Below are 22,533 nucleotides of genomic sequence, written 5' to 3' on the forward strand. Positions count from 1 at the left end.
TATGAGTCAGTAAAATCGGTTTCTTCAGTCTGACAATAAAACGATGACTCAGTCTCTGGCATTGGGCTGTGATAAAGGGTCTAGCTTTGAGAAAAGAAAAGGCTTGAAATAAACGCATATGCTCGGAATTACTTTGTTTTGCACTCCAGTTCAGTATGGTGTCTTAGATCTTGCTCCAGAATATGTGCAGACATTAATAGAAGCAAAAAGATCTAGAAGGAAAGGAGACATTACTCCCAAATCACCATCATGGGTAACAAGCGCTATATGAATACAAACCTTTTTTCCCTCTTCTATCTGTCCGCTATCCTTCCCAATCCAAATAACTGACTAACCTATCCACCACTCAAATTACATTCATATTTCACTATACTAATTCAACACTAATCCTTTATGGGTTCCGGAATAGCGTGCTACTTGCCGAAAAAGCGCTTCAACGCTTCATCAGGGGTAGTAAACGCTATATAAGGAAAATGCTACTTACCAGTATGCATCTGTTCTTGGCATGTAGAGCTGCAGATCCTCACACTTGCATTAAATCGCCATCTGGTGTTGGGCTCACTTGCTTGCACCTTGTTGTCTTGGAAGAAGTCTTTGTTGTCACGAGGTAGGTAACTCCTCCCTTGGACGATAGTGTGCATGGGCATCGACTCCATCCTTAGATTGTTTTTCACCATGATGGGAAATGATGGAGTTAGTAGAAAGAAAAAGATGTCCATGTGTGTATATCTAATTAAGATAGAACTGGAACAGATACAGGTCCAAGGGAGGTGGGTGGGCGTGTGAGGATCTGCAGCTCTACATGCCAAGAACAGATGCATACTGGTAAGTAGCATTTTCCGTTCGAGGCATATGAGCTGCAGATCACACACTTGCATAGACTGCACAGCAGTATCTCCCCTAGCGGTGGTCACCTGTATCGGTTGCAGTAGTTTGAAAGAGTTTTAAGAACAGCTTGGCCCACAGAAGCTTGCTGCTTGGCTTGCACGTCAACACAATAGTGTTTAGTGAAGGTGTGTGTTGTAGACCATGTTGCTGCCTTACAAATGTCTTCTAGGGGAATGTTCCGTAAGAATGCCATAGAGGCCCCTAGTTTGCGTGTGGCATGCGCCCTAGGGGGAATTGTCAATGTGCGTTTCGCTTTCTGGTAGCATATTTGGATACATTTAACGATACATCTTGCAATCCCAGCTTTGGAGATGGGATTTACATCAAGAGTGTGTAGAGCTCTCCCCGCTACGGAGTCCGGGTTTGGAAAAAACACTGGTAACTCCACTGATTGGTTAAGATGAGATGGAGAGATGACTTTAGGAAGGAATTTTGGGTTTGTTCTTTGAACCACCTTTTTACGATGTAATTGTAAGAATGGTTCTTGTATGGTTAAAACCTGGATCTCACTTACTCTTCTAAGAGATGTAATGGCAATACGGAAAGCTACTTTCCATGTGAGGAACTGTAGTTCGCCTTTATGTAAAGGTTCAAAGGGGGTCCCATGAGCCTGGTAAGAACAATATTTAGATTCCACACTGGAGAGGGTGGTAACCTAGGAGGAATGATTCTTTTCAGTCCCTCCATGAAGGCTTTAATTGCAGGGACTCCTAAAAAGTGACAAGTGTTGTCTGTTTTGCAGATAAGCAGCAAGTGCTGCTAGATGTAAACGTATGGATGAGTATGCTAGGTTACATCTTTGCAAGTGCAGTAAGTAGCAAATTATATTCTGGATGGAGGCATCCAGTGGATCAATATGGTTGTTGGTGCAGTAAATGGCAAATCTTTTCCATTTTGCAGCATAGCAGTAGGGCGTTTGGCTTCTTTAATGATGTTCACACAGTCCGGTGGTAGGTTAAGGTAACCGAACTCTAGGACTTCAGGAGCCAGATCGCCAGATTCAGCTGACCTGGATGTCTGATCTCTCCATGGTTCTGCGTTAGCAGGGATGGGGACAGGCGTAGTTTTTGGTGCGGAACTAGTGAGAGTTCCAACAGTGTTGTGAACCACGGTTGGCGTGCCCATGTGGGAGCTAAGATTAGTTTGAGAGACTGTTGTCGGAGCTTGCGTAATACTAGTGGAATCAGTGAGAGTGGCGGAAAAGCGTACATAAATCTGCCTGACCAGTTCATCCATATCGCATTGCCTTTGGACAATGGGTGTGGAAACCTGGCGGCGAAGGTTGGGCATTTTGCGTTTCCGTGTGTGGCGAACAGATCTATGTCTGGTTGGCCCCACATCTGGAAAACTGGTAGAAGAACTTGGGGCTGTAGTTACCATTCGGGAATCTGTTGTATCTGTCGACTTAACAGATCCGCAATCTGATTGTGAACTCCTGGAAGGTGTTCGGCAAGTAGATATATATTTTGTGGGATGGCCCATCTTCAAATGTTCTGTGCGAGCTGGGACCGCTGCAGAGAATGTGTGCCTCCTTGTTTTTGTATGTGGCACATGGCTGTCATGTTGTCCGAGCGGATCAGGACAGCTTTGTTTTGTACATGTATTTGGAATGATTTTAAAGCTAGAAATATTGCTAGTAGTTCCAGGTGATTGATGTGGAGCACTGTTTGTTGAGTGGTCCACTTGCCTTGGGTTGTATGTCCAAGAAGATGGGCTCCCCATCCTGTGAGTGATGCATCTGTCGTGAGTACTATCTGTGTAACAGGTTCGAGGAACGGCTGCCCTTTGGACAAGTTTTTTGTGTTCCACCACTGCAGGGAGCGATGTGTGCGGCTGTCTACCAACACCAGATCTGTAAGTTGTCCTTGAGCCTGATTCCACTGATGTGCTAGACATTCCTGTAAGGGGCGCATTTGAAGCCTTGCATAAGGTACAATAAAAATGCAAGATGCCATCATGCCTATGAGTTGCATGAACACTGGCTGGGAGAGTGTTGGGCTTGACATTTTGAGATGAGGGTTTGTTTGCTGGCTATCCTGGCTGGACTGGGATATGCTAGAGCTGTGGAGGTGTTTATTGTGGCCCCCAGATATTGGTGTATATGAGAGGGCTGGAGATGCGACTTGGTGTAGCTGACCGTGAACCCCAAGTTGTGTAATGTTTGGATGGTTTGGTGAGTGTGTTGAACACATTGGTTGAATGACTTGGCTTTTATTAGCCAGTCGTCCAGATATGGGGAGACATGGATCTGTTGTCTTCTCAGATGTGCTGCTACTACCGCAAGACATTTTGTGAATACTCTGGGTGCGGTGGTGACTCCGAATGGAAGGACTTTGAACTGATAGAGTTGTCCGTCCACTACAAACCTTAGATACTTCCTGTGAGCAGGATGTATGGGAATGTGGAAGTAAGCGTCCTTGAGATCTAGTGTGGCAAGGAAATCGCCTTGTTGTAGCAGCGGGAGCACTTGTTGGAGAGTGATCATATGAAAATGATCAGAGTTTATATATAGGTTGAGGGGTCTGAGGTCGAGTATCGGTCTTCGAGTCCTGTCCTTTTTGGGTATTAGGAAGTACAGCGAGTAAACCCCTGTTCCTTAAAGTTGTAATGGAACAGGCTCTATTGCGTGCTTTTGAAGCAGTGAGAGAACCTCTTGTTTTAGGAGCGTGAGATGATCTGTGGACATTGGACACTGCTTGGGTGGTATGGGTGTGGGGAGTGGGTAGCTGTAAATTCCAGGCAGTAACCATACTGGATAATCTGTCTTACCCACTTGTCTGTTGCGATGGAATTCCAGACAGGTAGGAACTGTGATAATCTTCCCCCGACCGGAGTGGAATGGTCTGGGGGGAGCAGATGGAAGTCACTGTTTTGTAATGGGGAAGGTGCGAGTGTTATTATCTCGGCCTCTTCCTTTATTGTTATTCCCTCTGTATCCGCCTCTAAAATATCCTCTATTGGGGGATGTTTGTGTAGTGGCTTTAAACGAAGATGAGGTGTCTGCGCCCATGTTTTTGGAGGCTCCTCTATAGAAGGAGCGACGAAAGAAGCCACATGTTTCTGGAGACTGTAACACTCCCATGGACTTAGCAGTCTCAGTGTCTTTCTTCATCTTTTCAAGTGCAGTGTCTACAGCCGGGCCAAAACGTTGTTCTTGGTTGAACGGCTGGTTGAGGATGGTAGTCTGGACCTCCTGCTTAAAGCCTGAAATGCACAGCCAGGCATGTCGTCTAAGGAGTACACTGGTATTGATGGATCTAGAGGCAGTGTCTGCCGCGTCAAGTGCACATTTAATTGACGCGTTTGAAATTAGCTTGCCCTCTTGGATGAGATCATTTGCTTGGGTTTTATATTGGTCAGGCAAATGTTTTAATAGGGTTTCCAGTTGGTCATACTGGGCCCTATCATACCTAGCCAGCAGTGCTTGCATGTTGGCTATGCGCCAGTGATTGGCTGCCTGCGCAGCTACCCTTTTGCCAGAAGCGTCCAGTAATTTGGATTTTTTATCCGGGGGGTGGCGCATCCCCGGAGGTTTGTGAGTTGGCGCTCTTTCTAGGGTTGGAAACTACTAGAGAATCCAAAGGCAGCTGTCCTTTAATGTAAGCAGGGTCTCCAGGGGCAGGTCTATAGTTCTTATGAATTCTAAGGTTAAGAATCCTGGCACGTACGGGATCTTTGAACACTTCAGGGGCATGCTTAATGACTACCTTGATCATTGGCAATATTTGCACTGTCTTTTGGGACTGTTCGAATGTATCCAAAAGGAAGTCCTCCTCTGCTGTGTCAGAGTGCATGGTGACGCCGTGATAAACGGCAGCCCTATAAAGCAGTTGTCCAAAACCAATATTATCATCTGGGGGAGATGGTTTTGAGGGGTATGGCTGGAGGCTTGGGAGGTCTGGTAGATCTGTTGGGACAGGGTACTCCCAATCATCTTGTGGTGGGTCGTCTGGATCTGTGAACGGGTCATTTGGGTCACCCCCCCACCTCTTGGTCATCATCATCATCACCTGGAGGTGGTGTGTGTGGTGGAGAGGTTACAGGCAGAGGTGGTGTAATAGATATAGGGAGAGGAGGTGGGTTAGAAGGAAGTACAGGAGAAGAAGGAGGCATAGGTGATGTAGCAGAGTCCTTCTTTTTCACAGGCACTGGAGTCGCAGGTGCTGGGTCTAGTTTCCTCTTCTTACATGGCACAGCTGTGACATGTCCTGTTTCAGGATTAATATAAATCTTTTTCTGCCTAGGAGCGACAGGATCCGGGTGAAAAAGTTCCTTTTCCTCGGGAACCGCCTTCGGTGCAGATTTTTTCGGTTCCGAGCGTGGCTGGTGTTGAGTTTTATGGTCTTTGGCCTTATGAGGCGTGGTAGAGTCCTTAGGCTTGTCTTTTGGTTCCGAGGGTCTTGGTTTCGGAGCGGGATCTTTAGGCTTGGAAGCGTTGGAAACCGGCTTATCCACGGACTTCGAGATTTTCGGACCCGATTTGCCTTTGGAGGTGGAAGGTGTCGGAACCGATTTCAGAGCAGAGTGTTCTTTTGGCTTCGGTGCCGAAGGAGCCGGTGGGACGATTACGTGAGGTTTGCTCGGTCCCGAGCTACCGGAATGCTTTTCTTTTTTCTTCGGAGCCGGGCCTGGAGGCGGGGCTTCTGAAGTGTGTTTTTGGTCGCGTCTGGGGCCAACAGGCGAAGTCTTGACCAGTGCCTTCGGTTTTGGTGGTGGGGTTGGGGTAGGGGCAGTAGTACTCACTCGTTGACCAGGGGTGATGTGGTCGTCTGAGTCATCTGCCTCTGACACAATTTCAAGAGCTTCGGAATCTTCTTCTGGGACATCCGGGCCTTCGTCGAAGATGTCCTCTGGTTCCGGAGCTGATTTCTGCGCCATGATGTGACGTTGAGCCCCTCGATCTCGAATAGTCTTCTTCGATCGAAAGGATGCGCAGGCTGGACAGCTGGACTCGTCGTGTTCAAGTGAGAGTCACAGGTTGCAGACCTTGTGATGGTCACTGTGCGGGGATTTTGCTCCACACTGGGGGCATTTTTTGAATGGCGTCCTTTCCATGAGCCGTAGGCCTTACGGCGTGGATAGGCCCAGTGGCCCGCGTCGACGACCGGAATCGAGCCGATGAAAGGCGCGTCGAAGATGAAGATGTTCGAAGTCAATCCGAAGAGTTTGTGGAAGTTTTGCACGTCGAAAATGAAATGGAGATTTCGAACCGGGCCGCAAAAATTGCATCCGAACCCAATGGCGGAAAAAAACAATCTAAGGATGGAGTCGATGCCCATGCGCACTATCGTCCAAGGGAGGAGTCACCTATCTTGTTACTACAAAGACTTCTTCCAAGACAACAACAAGGTGCAAGCATCCGAGCCCAACACAAGATGGCGATCTAATGCAAGTGTGTGATCTGCAGCTCATATGCCTCGAACATGCAATTACAATACAATACATGCAACCTGCAACAGAGCGCAAGCAGATCATTGCAGAATGCCTACCGCTCAGCATATGCATCAAATTCAGAGAGGTGTGAGGTTAAAACCATCCCTTCGGGGGGTGGTTTTGTAATCATTTCAGGAGGACTATCGAACAACACCAGCAGTAAGGTGTATAGGAGGGCCTGCCTCGGGCTTTGCAAGTAGGGATCCTTTGGCGAAGGCGCTCCACAGACCAGGAATGTCTCCCCTATACCTGCCCTACCTCCCCACAGGGAGACAGGCATTTCCAGGCACCAGAGAGCGAAAGCGAGAGATCAAGCACCCCATTGTAGCTGAGAGGAATCCAGAAGCCGGGCTCAGCCTTTACCACCCAACTGCCCCTGGCACACATGCCAGGTTGGTGCCAGTGGAGCAGCGGCGGTTTCTCCCCAAGGGCGTCGGGGCTCCACCCCGCTTCCCAAAACTGCATCAATCATATATATTTTTTTTTAAATAAGTTTTTCTTTTTTTTACCTCTTGTGTCTCCTCTCCAAATTAGTGAACACACAGCCAGGCACTCTCAGCAGCTCCGGCCACTCACCAATACTGCCTCCCGCCGTGACTGGAAGCGAAGCATGTCACGTGACGTGCAGCACTGGTGACGTGACTGTCTCCCCTTGCGTGCCAGAAGCCTAAGTGTTTGCCGGGCTGAGAACCTCACTGCCCTGAAGGCTGGGATGTCATCAGCTCGACAAATACATTGCTTCAGGGCCCAGTCTCAACCCCTGATGGCGTGGAGGGAAAGTTAGCCCAGGGTGTTTTAAGTCCAAGCCCGGTATCGCTAACCCTCCACGTCAATCAGAGAGTGGAGACTGTCACCCAGCCCTTTCCCAACTCATTATAGGGCATGGTGGGACCCACATTGTGACGAGTTGGGAAAGGGGTGTGGCTGTGGCAGGCAGGCAGGAAGCCGAGGATTCGAGTCTGCGCAGACTCAACCTCAGACTGCTTCCCGCGTGTCTGCACTGGAACTTTCTGGAAGCCACTGCATCACTCAGACAGGACCCGGGCTGCAGAGAGTGAGACGACGATGACAGCGTGGTGGTATTAGATGGTAGTGCCGACTGGGTTGTTGATGCCATGATGGCTTTTGTAATCCCGTGGTGTGCAGTGGTAGTATAGTGAATTCAACCTTCCAGAAATATGAAGATTTGACGTGTCAAATTGTGCCTGCCTATGCCACATGCCCATGTCTTCAGGTGGACTGGCACACCAAACAGCCAGTATCATGTGATGAGTGAGAAATACTACTAAGAAGCCGCTTTTTTTAGAAAGGAGGCGCACAGCTAAAGATGTCTGTAGACAGACCTCATATTGGTTTACTTCTTTTCGCTTTGTGCCTCTTCACAGGCCATATGCAACAAGTATTTCTGTAATGATGGATGATGATAGTGGGGTGGTGGTATGGTGAGGCAGAGCAAACTGGGGGTAGCAGTGCAGGGTGGTGGTATGTTGATGACTGGCAGGTGTTGTATAGTGCTAGCATGTGTCGTAATGGACACCACTCATGGAGAACAAGGAGCAGCTTCGCACAGTAGCCCTGGTCTCACTGCCGCTGCTCCAAGCTGACATCGATGCCGCTGGAGTGAACCTATCAGGTCTTTCCTGGGGAGAGAGAGAGGCCTGTGCAGGTCTGGCAATGCAGTGGCACCGAGGTGGCTGTACACAGGCCTGTGCAGGTCTGGCCATGCAATATCTGGCAAAGATGGTTTTCATTTGTTGCAAGAAAGGAGCAGTGACTGAAAGCAATGATGCGTGCCCTTTATAGCACACAGGTGCAGTTTACTCTTATTCTACTTAGATTCATTTTAAAATAAAATGGAATTCAGCACATCAGCACACTTTCACAAAAGATACCTTTTCCACAGAACAGCAACTGAACCCAACCTTAATTTCAGAAATCAAAAGTGGTGGACCATTGTGGTGCTTGGTGGGAAACAAGACACTGAACAGTCAATTTCAATAATGTTAAGTCCTGTACACGTAACACAGGCAACCTTCAGAAAGGAGTTTCTTGGGCCAGGTGATAAAGACTGATTGTGGGAAGAACCAATGTACTGCCAAATGTATTATCACTTTACATCTCTAACATGGTCGAGAGTCATTCCATTTTCTCTTGTCTCACCACCAAGACACACTTTGTTTGAATACCCTACCCCTTTTCTTTACCTTTTTTTCCCCCTCTTGCAAACAGGGCACCTTTGCTCTGTCTGCGTCTAGTGAGTACTATCAGAGGAGGGCATATCCTGTTATTGTATTGCAAAGTATTGTCGCATTTATATTCCTTTTACTATCCTGATGTGGTGCGCAGAAGTGCTTGCCTGTATTAGTAGCACACTACACTGTGAAGGGTGTGTGGTTGGGAGGACGTTGTCTTTGCTTTGATGCTATGTGGGAAGTGCTACCATGTTGAGTGGGATGACCTCCGAGGTGCAGTGTTAGATAGAAACCTACACACCGCAGTCCCTTCTGGCTTTACTGTGGGCATCTGGTTTTACTGCAAATGTGGAATTAACATCTGCTTTAAAAGTGTTCAAGCTATCCAATGGACACGAGTCTCAAAGCTTATGTCCTATTTTATTTTTTCATAGGTACCAGGGAGGATATCAGCAGATAGTTTAATGACAGGCAGCAGAGAGGAAACCAGCAGAAAGGTTTTCTACAGGGACCAGAGAAAATCAACAGATAGTTTCACAAGCTCCAGGGAGGAATTCAACCAATAGTTTATCAAGAGGATCAACAGGCACCAGAAAGGAAACCAGCAGAAAGGACAGGCACCAGAGGAAATCAAATCGACAGATAGTTTGACAAACACCAGGGAGGAAATTAGCAGATAGCTTATCAACAGGAGCTAGAGAGGAACTCAGCAGGAAGGTTGTCTCCAGATCACTCAGCAGACAGTTTAACAGAAGGAACCAGTTACTAAATCAGCTGAAAGTTCATCACCCATCGCTAAAAAGGAACTTTAAGTACAGTTGCAAATCCGTATCACAAGTGATAGACAAATAACAACTAACTACTGCTACTTGTGTACTTATTGACATTTCTTGTTAGTACATCTATGGTATTTTACATAATATACGCGGGTGGTCTCTGTTAGGTTATACTATAATATAGTTTAGGCTTTGTTTGTACAGTTAATTTTATTATTTGTCAAAATGAACACAGTTGACAGTTTACTCACAAAACTATTTTTGGGAATGACACACAAAGATACACTTCGGGTGAAAGAACTAGAACCTGATAAACCTGAAATAAACATTGAACAGTCTACAAAAGACCGGGGCATGGGTTACACACGTAGGTTTACACAAACCTGGTTTGATAAAATGGAGTGGATAACTGCCAGCTCTTCTAAGATTGCCTAGTTCTGTTTCCCCTGCTTGCTCTTTGGGGGTGAAGTTAGCTGGACTAAAACAGGAGTTACTGACCTTAAACATCTGGCAGAAAAAATAAAGAGGCATGATTCCAGTGAAGCCCACTTGACCAATGTATTAAAGTTATCTTTGTTTGGAAAATCAAATATTGCACTGCAGTTAAATGAAGCCTACCGCAAGGGGGTAATCAAACACAATGAGGAGGTTGATAAGAACCGTTACATATTATCCAAATTGATTGACTGTGTAAAATTTTGTGGAGCTTTTGAATTGCCATTGCGCGGCCATGATGAAACTGAAGACTCCCGAAATCCCGGAGTCTTCAGAGGGCTGGTTGATTCTGTGTCCAGTATAGACAGTGCAATAGAAGCACACTTGAAAAGTGCAACTGTATTTAAAGGCACTTCTAAGACAATCCAGAATGAGTTGCTTGACTGTATGCTGGAGGTAACAAAAGAAACTATTGTACAGCAAAAAAGAAGCACTGATTACCTAGCTATCCAGGCCGATGATACAACTTATGTCTCTACCAAGACGCAGTCAGTACTTGTTTTCCGCTACATTGATGGCAATTCCAAGGTATTGGAAAGATTTTATTGCTTTTCAAATCTTAAAGATTCAACTGCAGATACAATTTCAGCATCTATTCTTAATGAACTTGAGCTTTTTTTCCCAGCGCACAGTGGTAAAGGCAAGTTAATTGCTCAGAGCTATGATGGTGCCAGTGTCATGCGTGGTGCCTCCGGTGGGGTTAAAACATTTTTTTTTTAAAAGAGACATCTATCCAAATGCACACTATGTCCATTGCTATGCCCACCAACTAAATCTAACCATGGAACATGCTGCGTCAAAAATATCCAAAGTCAGAAGTTTCTTTAAAGAGTTGGGTGGTATTACTGCTTTTTTTTCTCATTCCCCAAAACGGACTGAAGTGCTTGAACAGATAGCGGCAAAAAGAATACCAAGAGGGTCTGCAACTCGCTGGAACTTCAACATCCGAGCTGTCAATATAGTTCACGAACACAGGGATGACCTTGTAGAATGCATGAAATCTATTACAGAAGACAGTACATTTGATTCCACTTGTGTGTGTGAAGCAAAGGGCTTTACCAGAACTCTGGAAGACAGGGAGTTTCTTTTTTTGTTCCACGGCATAATGCCGCACGTCAATATTTTGTACAATCAATTTCAAAAGCGAGACATTGATACTGTATCTGTACAAAAGGACACTTCAGCCTTTATGATCAGCATCAACAAGGTACGAGAATCCATTGATACTTTGGACTCTGAATTGCCAGATGATTCTCGAATTACAAACCGCAAACTGCAGATAAATACCTTGATTCAGGAAGGAAAAGAAGTATGTGACATTATTGTGGTGCATGCCAAGGAGCGCTTTGCATTTACAAGGCATCTAGTCAGTGTAACACTACTGCATAGTGACCTGTTTCAAAAACATAGCAAATGTTTTCCTACTGCAGCTCTCAGTGAAACAGTGGAAGCCTATCCAATGCTAAACAAGTCAAGATTGCGCATGGAACTATTAATCCTGTATGGAAGACAGGACTTTCAGCAGGCTACAGGTGGTGCCATGGCTTTATATATATTTTTATGTCAAAACAACTTGCAGAATTCTTTTTGTGAGACTCTTAAGTTATTGAGAATTATAATTACAACACCTATGACAATATCCGAGGCTAAAAGATGCTTTTCCACTCTAAAGAGGATAAAAATATTTTTAAGGTACACAATGACCCAAGCTCGACTAAATGCATTGGCCATGCTGTCAATGAAAAAGGAACTAATAAATCAGATTCCAGATTTCAACAAGTGAACTTTTGAAAGGTTTGCTCACATTAAAGAACGGCGTGCAAACTTTCTGTATAAATAGAAACCATGGAAATGCACGTGGTGCTGTGAATCATTGGTGCTAACAAATATAGTTTTTGTTTACTTTGTATTGCAAGTAACATTCAAGTATACTGCAGGAACCTATGAAAGTAAATGAACCATGTATTAAATGTATGTTTCAGTATCTTGCATGGCTTGAGAGGAATTCAGACTGATCATTATAAAGCCACATAAGCTTGGTGTTGTTTCAGGGTATTAGTTAATGCACCTCTCTCTCTCTCTCAACCTTTTTTCAAAGTTCCCCAGCAAATATGACCCAGTTTTGTAAATATCCTACACTCTGGCAAGCTTTGGACTAACAAAAAAAACTATAGCCAGACAGACTGAGACCATGTACCTTCCATGACATACTTAAAGATGGTGCATACTGGGCTACAGTCAGTCTTGTAAGAATTACAGGATATTGTTTATTGGTCTCATCTTTATAGTCAGTCCTGATCCAAGTATTATAGTCAGTCCTGATTACAGTCTCGTTTTACAGACTTTTGCTGTACAGCAGTGTCCTTTAGGAGAAACTATTTTCTTCTGGCTATCCGTTTGATGAAGCTGTAGTTTGTTTGCTTTTTTCCTAATTGCAAACTGATACACTGTAGTGTTTGCTGTGTGGTAGAGGCCCGTAGAATCCTGGACTTAATTTTTTTACCATATCTATCACTGACCATCATATGGACTGATACTGAGTGGATTTGTTAATATTACTTCATTTATAATGATAGGATTCATTTCTGAACTGAAGAGCCTACCAGATTTGACACCATTGTATATCTTTCGATCTACACAGGACTCATTACCTCAAACTTAATACTCATCACATCATAAAAAGTTCAAACAATGATATAAAGGCGGTAGCACTTCATGTTGATCAAGTCCATTACTTTAGCAGAATCTGATGCAAATTGCCATCTGCAGTGATGCAACATCTATAAAGGTGCACTTATATTTTCATGCAAGGGGTCTGAATGTTGGCTCATTTCAGTTTGATAAATGATATAACAATGTTTGTTTGCTTGTTGGAACATATAGAATTATCTACTAGTAATATTTTGTTGATGGCCTCATGGGTGTTAGGTAATATAAATGTGTAAACCCATACAACTTTGAGAAAGTTATGTTTCTTCTATGTACCAATACATATTTCATGTAATTATTTATAAAAGGTTTCTAAAGTACTGGTTAACCAGACACTTTATCAGTGATGTACAAAGTATTTAAATTTAAAGTATATAAAACATACTTCTTGTGCTATTAAACCTTCTCTACACAAAGATTTTGGTCATCTTCCTGCTCTAAGTAATGATTTTTGAAAGGATTTTACCATACTTGATTGTTTAAATGTAAATCTATATCAAGTATTCTACAGTACTGTTTGAACAATTGGCTTTGGGGTGATGAATATTTACGTTTCGTTTTTCAACTGTAAAGCTATTCGGCTCAAAGTTTGGTTGACATTCTATAAGATTGAATTATTTGTTTTCTTCGAATGAATATTTCTATCTGTAGCCAATTATACCATATGAAGATTTCATTCACCTCCTGTGTACTTGGCTCTGAACAAATGATTCATAAAGGAAACAGACAAGCACAGGTAGGGAAAACATTTTATGTTTCGCATGTATATATTTCATCTCTGTATGCTTATGTGTTTTTAGTTTATGCAAGTTGCCTTTATGCATGATATTGAGTTTCAAAAAATGAACACTAACCAATATGATATTCAATTCTCTGTGGAAAAAGTAGGCGTTTTACTCTGTTGAGCCATCTTGAATGCCACTTTATCTCACGTAGGCACTGGCTCAGTAGACCGATCCAACCTATTTATGCAACATTATTAAAATTAATTGTGGCTTATTGCAATTTAGAATGGTTTATTCATGAGGCATTGGAACTGATGATAGTTTGAAGGGAGGCAGTAGCCTGTTTCTGTTTTGCACAGTGGCTTCCGAAAGTCTTGAAAATGCACCATTTGCCCTCTCATTTTTCAAACTTTTCTCGGGGGGAGAACCCCCTGAACCCTCCTTAGGTGGTTCAGGCTCGCTCACTAGCCACTGTGTGCTCCACTACTAATTGTACGCCTCACTACTAATTTTACGCCTCACCACTTTCAAATGTCACCAGCCGCCACTGCAGTAGAGGTGGGACAGGCCCTTCCCAGATGCAATAGAGGCCCTACCCAAAGATCACGCCACTGATTTTAGTTCCCTCTTCTTGAGCAACCGTGTGATCTTTTTGTGTCCAACGTGGGTGGTTCAAATGGCACCAAACGGCGCACGTGAATGTCCAACTCAGGAGGGACATCAGGTGTTCGAGTCCATAAAAGCCTGCATCCTGCAGATTCTTGTGGCTATATCTGGGGATGTTTAGAACAGTTGGAATGTTTATGCTCATTTTCAATTGACAGCATCTTCGTACTGGTCTACCATCAATCGACCAGAAATTAGTTTAACTTTGCCACACCGGAATTCAGCGAACATTGCAGCAAAGCACACAGTGGACAAAGATGTCTCTGAACGTAACACCCACCCCAGGCCCAGCTACGGACAAAGGGGTCTTGGGGGGCAGCCGAGCGTAGAGAGGTCTGCTCCCCGTGATGTTTGGGGAATGGAAGCGGCTCAGGCGTTTGCTCCGCCCCCCCCCCCCTTTTGGGCTTATTGGGTTGGTTGGGCTATTTTATAGCCCAAGGGATATTTATTTCTCCATTTTGTTCGACCAGCCACCATTTTGTAGTATTCACGGTGGCTGGTCGTAGGTATAACAGAGCTTTTTCTACTTTGTGTTAGTGAGGGTTTTTTGCTTCCCTGTTCTTTGTCACGGCACCCACACATTGCCCGTGCCTATCCATCACTGCTTCTGTTCCAGTCGGGCTTCCTGGCATTTGCCATGTGACGATAAGGGTTGGAGAAATCCACAGGGAGGAGAGCCTCGTCACAGCGGCGAACTTCGTGTGACGTACGTTTACCGAGGTGAGAATCGGGCAGCTCTAGTCTTTGGAGACCGAACCTGATGGTGAATGCAGGAGCAGGGCTTTCCTTGTGCCTGCGCACCTTTTTGGGCAGCGCATGAATGCGCTTGGGGGGGGTGGGGGGGAGGGAGAATTTCCCATGTGAGGGTTAGAAGGGGAGCAGCATGTGTCATGCTGCCCAGAGGTGCAACTAGAGTCAAATTTCGGGGGCGGGGTCTACAAAACATTTCAGGGGGGGGGAGGGGCTGATTCTTCCAGCAATCTGCAGAGTAAAGATGCAGGGTGTCTAAGAAGGGATGAAAAACAACAAAGTCTCATTAACAAATAAATGGTCTTTTAAAGACCAGTGCAGTATTCGGGTGCGGCTGTTGTGGGCCTGGGAAGCTGCCTCAGCCCGGGCTGACACACGACGTGGGGGGGGTTGGGGGGGGTGACCCCTTTGAGCCCAATGGGCGTTGCACGCCTAATGCTGCTCCCCCTCCCCCTCCTTTTGAGATTTAAATCTGGTGAGTTAGAGCAAGCGGAGGGTGGGGCTTTTTTGGGGTGGGGGCTGAAGGTGCTCTGCACATTCTTTAATTTCCTTGCTGGCAGAGCTGCGGCCACAGTGATGTGTCGGCATTTCGCGCATATCTCCTTACTCTGGGCATTATATCCTATCAGGTAAGGTCGGCAGCTACTTAGCTTTTCCTCGGAGCAGAGTGTCATTTCTACACCATTTCCGGGGCACATACCTAGATGCCTATTATGAGGGTTTAGTTCTGTTGGAGTAGGTCCGGGTACATTAGGATAGTTTTGGGAGCAGCACAAACCCAGGAAGGCATAGGAAAAAGGAAATAGGTGTAAAATTAGTGCGAGCACGCAAGGTGGTTAAGGTATTTAGGGAAGGGGGTATGTTCTTCCGAACGATATGTGGGGAAAGGGACAGATCGGGATACAGGTAGACCAGCACACCGGACCATATATTTGCTGCGGGATCACTTCAGCAGCTTTCCAGACACGGGAGAGCACCTTACGGCTCCATTACCCCGTGGTGAAGAGAAGGCTGGGCCCAGTACGGCCACGCTGGAAAGCGACGGGGACCACAAGATCACTGCTCCACGAAGGCCCTGGACGGCTTCGGCGGTGCACCAGGCCAAGGGAGACAGTACTGCCCGTGGCAGAAATCGACTCGGAAAGCAGCATTTGGGGGTATGGTACGGTTGGAAGGATATGGTACGGTTCTTCAATGTAGGCATGAGGGTATACGGATAATGGTGAAGCGATTTAGAAGGAACTATGGCACAAATGGTAAGTTGTGTGCTGTTTGGGGTCACAGGTTCAAAGGACAAGAGTTCGGTTCCTGTCAATGCTGTCGAAGTATCTTGAGGATGTGAAGTTAAGCACGAGGGTAGGCGGGAAATGCTGCCGCACATGAGGGCAGACACGTGGAATGTCACGACCCGAACTACGAAGGAATGTTTAGTGGAAGATGATTAGCAGGAGTAACTGAAGAGGGATATGGGGGGGATCTCACCAATTTGTTCATGACATTTTCCAGGTTAATACAGCAGGCAAGCGGCGACAGAGAAAGGACAGTGGCATCAGGGCAGCAGTGGAGAACCAGACAGGAGGAGAACAAAAGGGGACAAATGGCGGGCTCCAGAATGGACACCGGTTCTAGCACCAGGTAAAAGTGCAGCAGGATAATCTGGGTGGCGGGCGTAATTGAGGAAGGAGCCTCGGTGCGAGAGTTCAAGATGGGGTTAAGGTGCGAGGGAAGGAGAATGCTTGGGACCAAAGGAATACACTACGGGAAGGGCCCATAGCTGTGGGTACACGTTGTAGGCAGGCAATTAAAGAGAAAAGCTGATACCGTTGGTGCATGTGGGAGCCTTAATACCAGAAAGCGTACCAGGGATTTCTGTAGGTAGGTAAGCATACAGGCTTAAAGGCCCCGGTGGTACACCTTCCCTTACCAATTATTATGGAGAAAGTCTGCAGGGACACAGCAACACAAGCAGGCGTATGGGCTAGAGAGGGGAGGGGTAAGGGTGTGGATGGGGAGCTACTTCTAATACACCTAGTAACTTGGACCTTTAAATTATTTGGAGTGTGGAGGTATAGTAACAAAAAAATGACGTCAATGACCATTGGGTTAAGGGAAACTGCTCACGCATAGTCGGGGGGATTCTCAAGAATGGAAGGGTCAGCATTGGTTTTCCCTCCAATAATATTAAGCAGGGGGTAGCTCACTTGAAAGCGTCACACTGTAGGAAGAGGCTTTTGTTGCTTATTTTTCAAAGTGTAAATGTCATGGAGGACAGGGCATTTAGAGGTGATGTAGCGCCTAAAGGTTTGAAAATTGTAGGGGTGCATTATATTCACTGTTAGTCGGCACCCGCACATAATTAATGCATATTTAGATGTATCGTGCACAATGTATTAAGTAAATGTATCAGTTATAGCGTAATATAGAAGTGTTAGAAATGTGAAACTACATTGTGAATATATTTGGTGAAATGCATAATGATTAGTTCCTGCTTAATGCAATGTATTAGGCTAACGTGTAACCTGATTGGAGTAACTCATGTATGTCGTTATTCATGTATGTGAAAGTAAAAGTACTAAGGCTTAGGATGTGATTTAATAGTGTGTTTAACCTGGTAGAGGCCTGAATGCACATATATCGTTAGGGAAGAGGCCTGGTATTTTCTTATGTTAGCTGAATGCGGTAGGCCGCAATGATTTATTTCGTTAGAAGTTTTAGGCCGCAGTAAATTGTAAAAGTTAAAGGATGTGAAGTATTTCTCCATCCCATGATCTCACCGCAGGTGCAAGGACAGTTGGTTCGCTAGTAGAAAAGGTCTTTGTCTAAGAGTTGAATTATGGAGAAAGCCAGACATGGGAGTGCATTGGAATGTGCCAATCGCAACTCCTCGGGCCGACGGTGTCTGGGACTCAAGGCCTAGCTGATGGACGATGGAAGATGGACAGCACGGGACGGAAAAGTACTGGAAGAAGACCTGATCGAGGAGGTGTGCCAGAGTCTATGTTTTGGGGTTTCGTATTAGGGACAGCGCCCCGAGGGCTGAGCAGTTGAGAGTAGGGCAGCCCAGGGTAGACTACACCAGAGAAGAGAACAGAGTAGCCCAGATCGGAGAGAAGAGGTGGGCGAGGAGCTAGAACTAATACTTTTGATCGAGCTCTCACTAAGTGAAGACTTCTTAGGGAGTTTCACTTCTGACACCTTTTCATGATTCTTTGGGTCTCAAGGGAACGCTAAGTAGGGATGCCATCTAGCATAGAGTAGGGACAGAGATGTTTGGGTTTAATGATTCCTAATATCGACATTGGCTTGGTAGTGATCTACCTCATGCTTTTAGAATTTGTACTCTTGTTTATATTTAGTCGTATGCGGATTCTTCGTAGAGCAGCATTTGTGTTAGTGCCCATTTACCTGTTGTGCCTTGTATTGAGGTGCCTTTATTTGCAGATGTTTATGTTGATAATAAAATCCCGAGAACACTAGAGATTGGGTCTCGAGTCCTTAATTATGTCGAATTGTGGAAAGTATTCTCTGATAATTGTGTTTGCTCCCTCCACGCTATTGGGCAGGTAAAAAGGTTCAATCGGCCAGAGTGGGTTCTTGGAGATAAACGGTAAACAAGAAAATTGGGCCCCAGCAGTGGTAACATGCTACTTGGGAAAAGTTTTCATTCTGGGGTGGCTAGTTCCCGCGGGCTGGCTGGATATTTTAGGGCTCTCATGTGGGTTTTGGGGGGTTCCTTTGACATCAGAGCAGACAGTTGGACCCGTTTGGGGGCTGTTATTCTGGGACATTCAGATTGATTCAGTGGCCAGTGAGGCCTGTTTAACTTAGTGATACAGCCGACACGATTGTGGATCATGGGTGATTTGGTGTACATGGGAGAACCAGAGCAGACAGCTGGACCCGTTTTGGGGGCTGTCATCTTAGGACATTGAGATCCATCCTGTGACATGGAGGCCTGGTTACGGTAGTGATAAAGCAAACACAAATGGGGATCATAGGTGATTTGGTGTACATTGGGCACCAGAGCAGACAGCTGGACCCAGGTCAGGGTCTGTCAATACAGGGCAGTGAGAGGTAGCCTGAGGCCATGGCGTCCTGGTTACTAATGGTGATAGAGCTTAGTTTAGTTACGAGGGCTGACAGAGTACGCGAAGCATGCTTGAGGAGCTCAGAGTTGACCTTTGGCGTACCATTGGCAACACAGAAGACAAATGGCCCAGTATGGCACGAGCACATGCTCGAGGAGCTCAGAGTTGATCTTTGGGGTACCATTGGCAACCTAAAAGATACCGGGCCCAGAACGGCACTAGCACATGCTTGAGGAGCTCAGAGTTGACCTTTGCGGTACCATTAGCAACTTTGAAGACACATGGGCCAGACAGCTTTGGCACTGGTTCCAAGGGCTGCCAGAGGTTACTGGGCATGCTCGAAGAGCTCAGAGTTGACCTTTGGGGTACCATCGGCAACATAGAAGACAGGTGGTCCAGAACGGCACTAACGCATGCTCGAGGAGCTCAGAGTTGACCTTTGGGGTACTATTGGCACCATAGAAGACACGTGGCGGCCCAGAACGGCACTGGCACATGCTGGAGGAGTTAGAGTTGACCTTTGGGGTACCATTCGCAACATAAGATACGTGGCCCAGAACGGCACTGGCACCCAGGGGCAACAACATTGATACTGTGGCCATGGAGGCACGGTTTGCTGATGGTGATTAGAGCTGACAAGTCTGTTACGCCAGAGGAGGCTGGACAGTTCTGGGTGGTCATGGGTGAAACTGGGCAACAGTTGACAGCATAGAAGACTGCCTGATCAGCACTGCACAGTCATTCCTGGGATATGACATTGAATCTGTGACCATGGAGGTCCTGTGTACGGATAGGGATTAGAGATAAGCCCGGTTCCGCGGACTGCCAGAGGATGCTGGGCAGTTCTGGGAGCTCAGGGGCGCACTCCGAGTACTTTTGGCAACAAGGAAAGCAGCTAGACCCAGTTCGGTGCTGCCACTCTTGGGCATTGTAATTGATTCTGTGGCCAAGGGGGCACACTTAACAAGGGGATAAATCTAACAAGCCTGTTTCCATGGACTGCCAGAGGGTGCTGGACAGTGTTCGGGCCAGCTAGGGCATGGCCTATTGGCCCGTTACAAAAACGGGGGACAGTTGGTCCCTGGACGGAGCTGTTATTATCAGACATCGAGTGTGATTATGGGGCATGGAGGCCAGCTTTTACTGTTATAAAGAAAGCTAACTAGGCGGTGATATGGGACACAGCGGTGAGGCGGGTCGCCATGAGGGTTGCACACGAGGCCTGTTTAAGAGGAGTACGGTTCCGGGGACGGTTGCATGTCACACAAAAGTTGTTAGTTCACAATAATACCAACAGGGGGCAGTCGGAATCCAACAGTGTATAACGTATGTGCGGGGGCTGAATTTGTTGCGGGGTTGGTGTGCGCGGGTTGAAATTCGAGGGCATGTTAACAGCGAGTCATGCGACGGGGAAGGGCTAGGACATCGCAGATGCTTTCTCCGGCTCGGTGAGTTACTGTAAGATGTACACGGTTACAAAGGCTTGAGGTGATGTCCTGCTTCGCAAGGAGCAAAGGAGACTAAAGACCAGGGTGAGGATTGAAGATGGGGTACAGTTTCTTTGGCAGCAGTTTGAACAGGGATAGTCTCTAGTACGTGGGACAGAAGAAATGTTCACAGCCAAGGGTAGTTTTGAGCAGGGATATTCCCCGATGGCAGACAAGTGGGGTACAGGTTTTCGGGGGTTGGGGTGGGGGAATTTAGGAGTTGGATCTCCTCTTTGATGGCGCAGACTGGGGCCTATGTACAGAGGTTATTCAATAAGTTACACATGATTGGCTCTAGAGAACACTATAGGTGTTGTTCTTGTCCCTCACATCTGGGAGGTTTTGGAGGCTATTTTTAGAATAAGAATTGGTATGGTTAAAGGGGTAAGTTAAGGGGAAGCCGTCCGAGGGCAGCAGACATACAGATTTGGTTTCGCAAGTCTATGACAGATCAGAGAGGTCTTGGCAGGGCCACTTCCCTGTGAGAAGAGGAGGGGGGATGGGGGGGAGTAGCTGCTACCCTCTTAGGATAGGTTATTAGTGGGGGGGTAGATGTCAGGAATTTAAATACAGGCGAGTTCCGCCAATGGTCAAGCGGATTGCTAGGTGTGTTGAGTTCTGTCCCTGCGGGGTGTGGCATGGGGTCTGTACAGGTGGAGTCAATAGGAAAGCAAGGAAGCGGTCTATGGTGACAGGACGTCTTTGCAATAAGTTCATGCGGCTGGCTTTATCATATGACTCAGAGGTATTTTTAGGGGGTTGACGTTGTTTCCTTTTTCACATGGGTCGGATTGTGTCAGGTGCAGATTTCCCTTGCGAAGGCTCTTAAGGTACCTAGGTTTTTTGGGGGGGGGGCAGAAAAAGGGGTAGTCCCCCCCCCCTTTTTTCTGGGTAGCGGTTGGCAGTCAAGTTGGCATGTTTTAGCCAAGTTTATTCGTTATTGACAGAGGCAATCCAGACTGAAAGGGAATGGGTAGACAAGTTCACGAGGTAGGATCTTTAAGGTGCTTTGGAAAGTTAGGTTAGTTACAGATTAATAGTTGTAAAGGTTAAGGTTGAAAGGTCAAAGGTGAAAGGGTAAATTTCAACGGTGAAAGGTTAAAAGGTCACAGTAGGGGGTACTGAATTGCAGGTTTAAAATGTTGGGTGGGGGAACCTTAGGGGTGGGGGGAGTTTAACATAGGTGACAGTTTGTATAGTGAGGTTGTAGTTTTGTAAGACATCAGGCCAAGGGCTTTTAATTGTGATGTGCACCTGTTTCAATAAAAGCGGCCTTTTTCACACTATTTCGGGGTCAGTGGTCTGTGCTGCTGCCCATATTTCCCAAACGTGCACACAGCAGAAATAAACAAATGTCAACGGTGTTTGGCACACACGTCATGCATCACACATGTACAGGTTCTAGCCCCCGCTTACAATGCAAGTGAGCACTTATTGCTTGTCACACTTACACATGCTGAACAGACACGTAGGGCTGAAAACGTCATCACGGTCTCGTGACTGCGTGAGCTTCTTCCTCCCCACCAAATCCTGACATAACTTTTTGGATTACCTTGTCAGATGTTGTGCACGTTTATATGGACCAGGGACCAATTTGGAGACCGTAAAATGGTTTTTGTGGCTGGAGGAAGCAAGGGCCAAAAACTCAAGGATTCAGCAGCGAAATTATCAGTCCTGGCACTTGAACTGCCCAAAACGCTCACCTGGTAAAGTAGTGCAGAAATGCACACCACTGTCACGTAAACGTTACAGAGCCCAGGCAGGGCAGATGTGGATGGGGTACTCAAGTAAACCTCAAAAGACAGCCAATAATCGGACTCCCTACTGCCTCCGTCTTAAAACCTGGCCTGGGATCCTCCAATTTAAAGGCCACTGCTGTATCCTATGCATTTACATGCTTGAATGTATTGTTAACTTTTTACTGTGATATGCTCAAAACATTTAGTCTCTGCCTCTGTAAATCAGTGTTCTTTACAATAGATCAATATTTTGATATCACTGCCGGGCAGTCTTTTTGTTTTTTTTATTCAGCTGGACCTAGGAACCAAAATAATCTTGCCAGACGTTTTTGTGTTGCTCGGGTCGGCTAGGAGACTCGGCAGCAGGGCCAAAAGTAAGAACTAATAATAAAGAATTAGCACACAGACGATTCCAAGCTCAGAATATTTGAAGAGGGAAATGCTACTTACCAGTATGCATCTGTTCTTGGCATGTAGAGCTGCAGATCTACACACTATGCATAGATCGCCATCTGGTGTTGGGACCGGATGTTTGCACTTGTTTTTGTCCTGGTAAGTCTTTGGAAGTCAGTCACAAGGTATGTG

The 22,533-nt window shown here is 46.1% G+C and overlaps 1 protein-coding gene across 1 annotated transcript in view; it reads right to left on the reverse strand.

Annotated features, from left to right (window-relative positions):
* The window catches only part of PCGF2 (polycomb group ring finger 2), a 560,508-nt gene that overhangs the window by 529,711 nt on the left and 8,264 nt on the right, over positions 1-22,533 (reverse strand). The gene's annotated exons all lie outside the window — the stretch shown is intronic.

Source organism: Triturus cristatus, unplaced genomic scaffold (assembly GCF_964204655.1).
Source record: "Triturus cristatus unplaced genomic scaffold, aTriCri1.1 SCAFFOLD_303, whole genome shotgun sequence".
In the NCBI taxonomy this organism is placed as follows: Eukaryota; Metazoa; Chordata; class Amphibia; order Caudata; family Salamandridae; genus Triturus; species Triturus cristatus.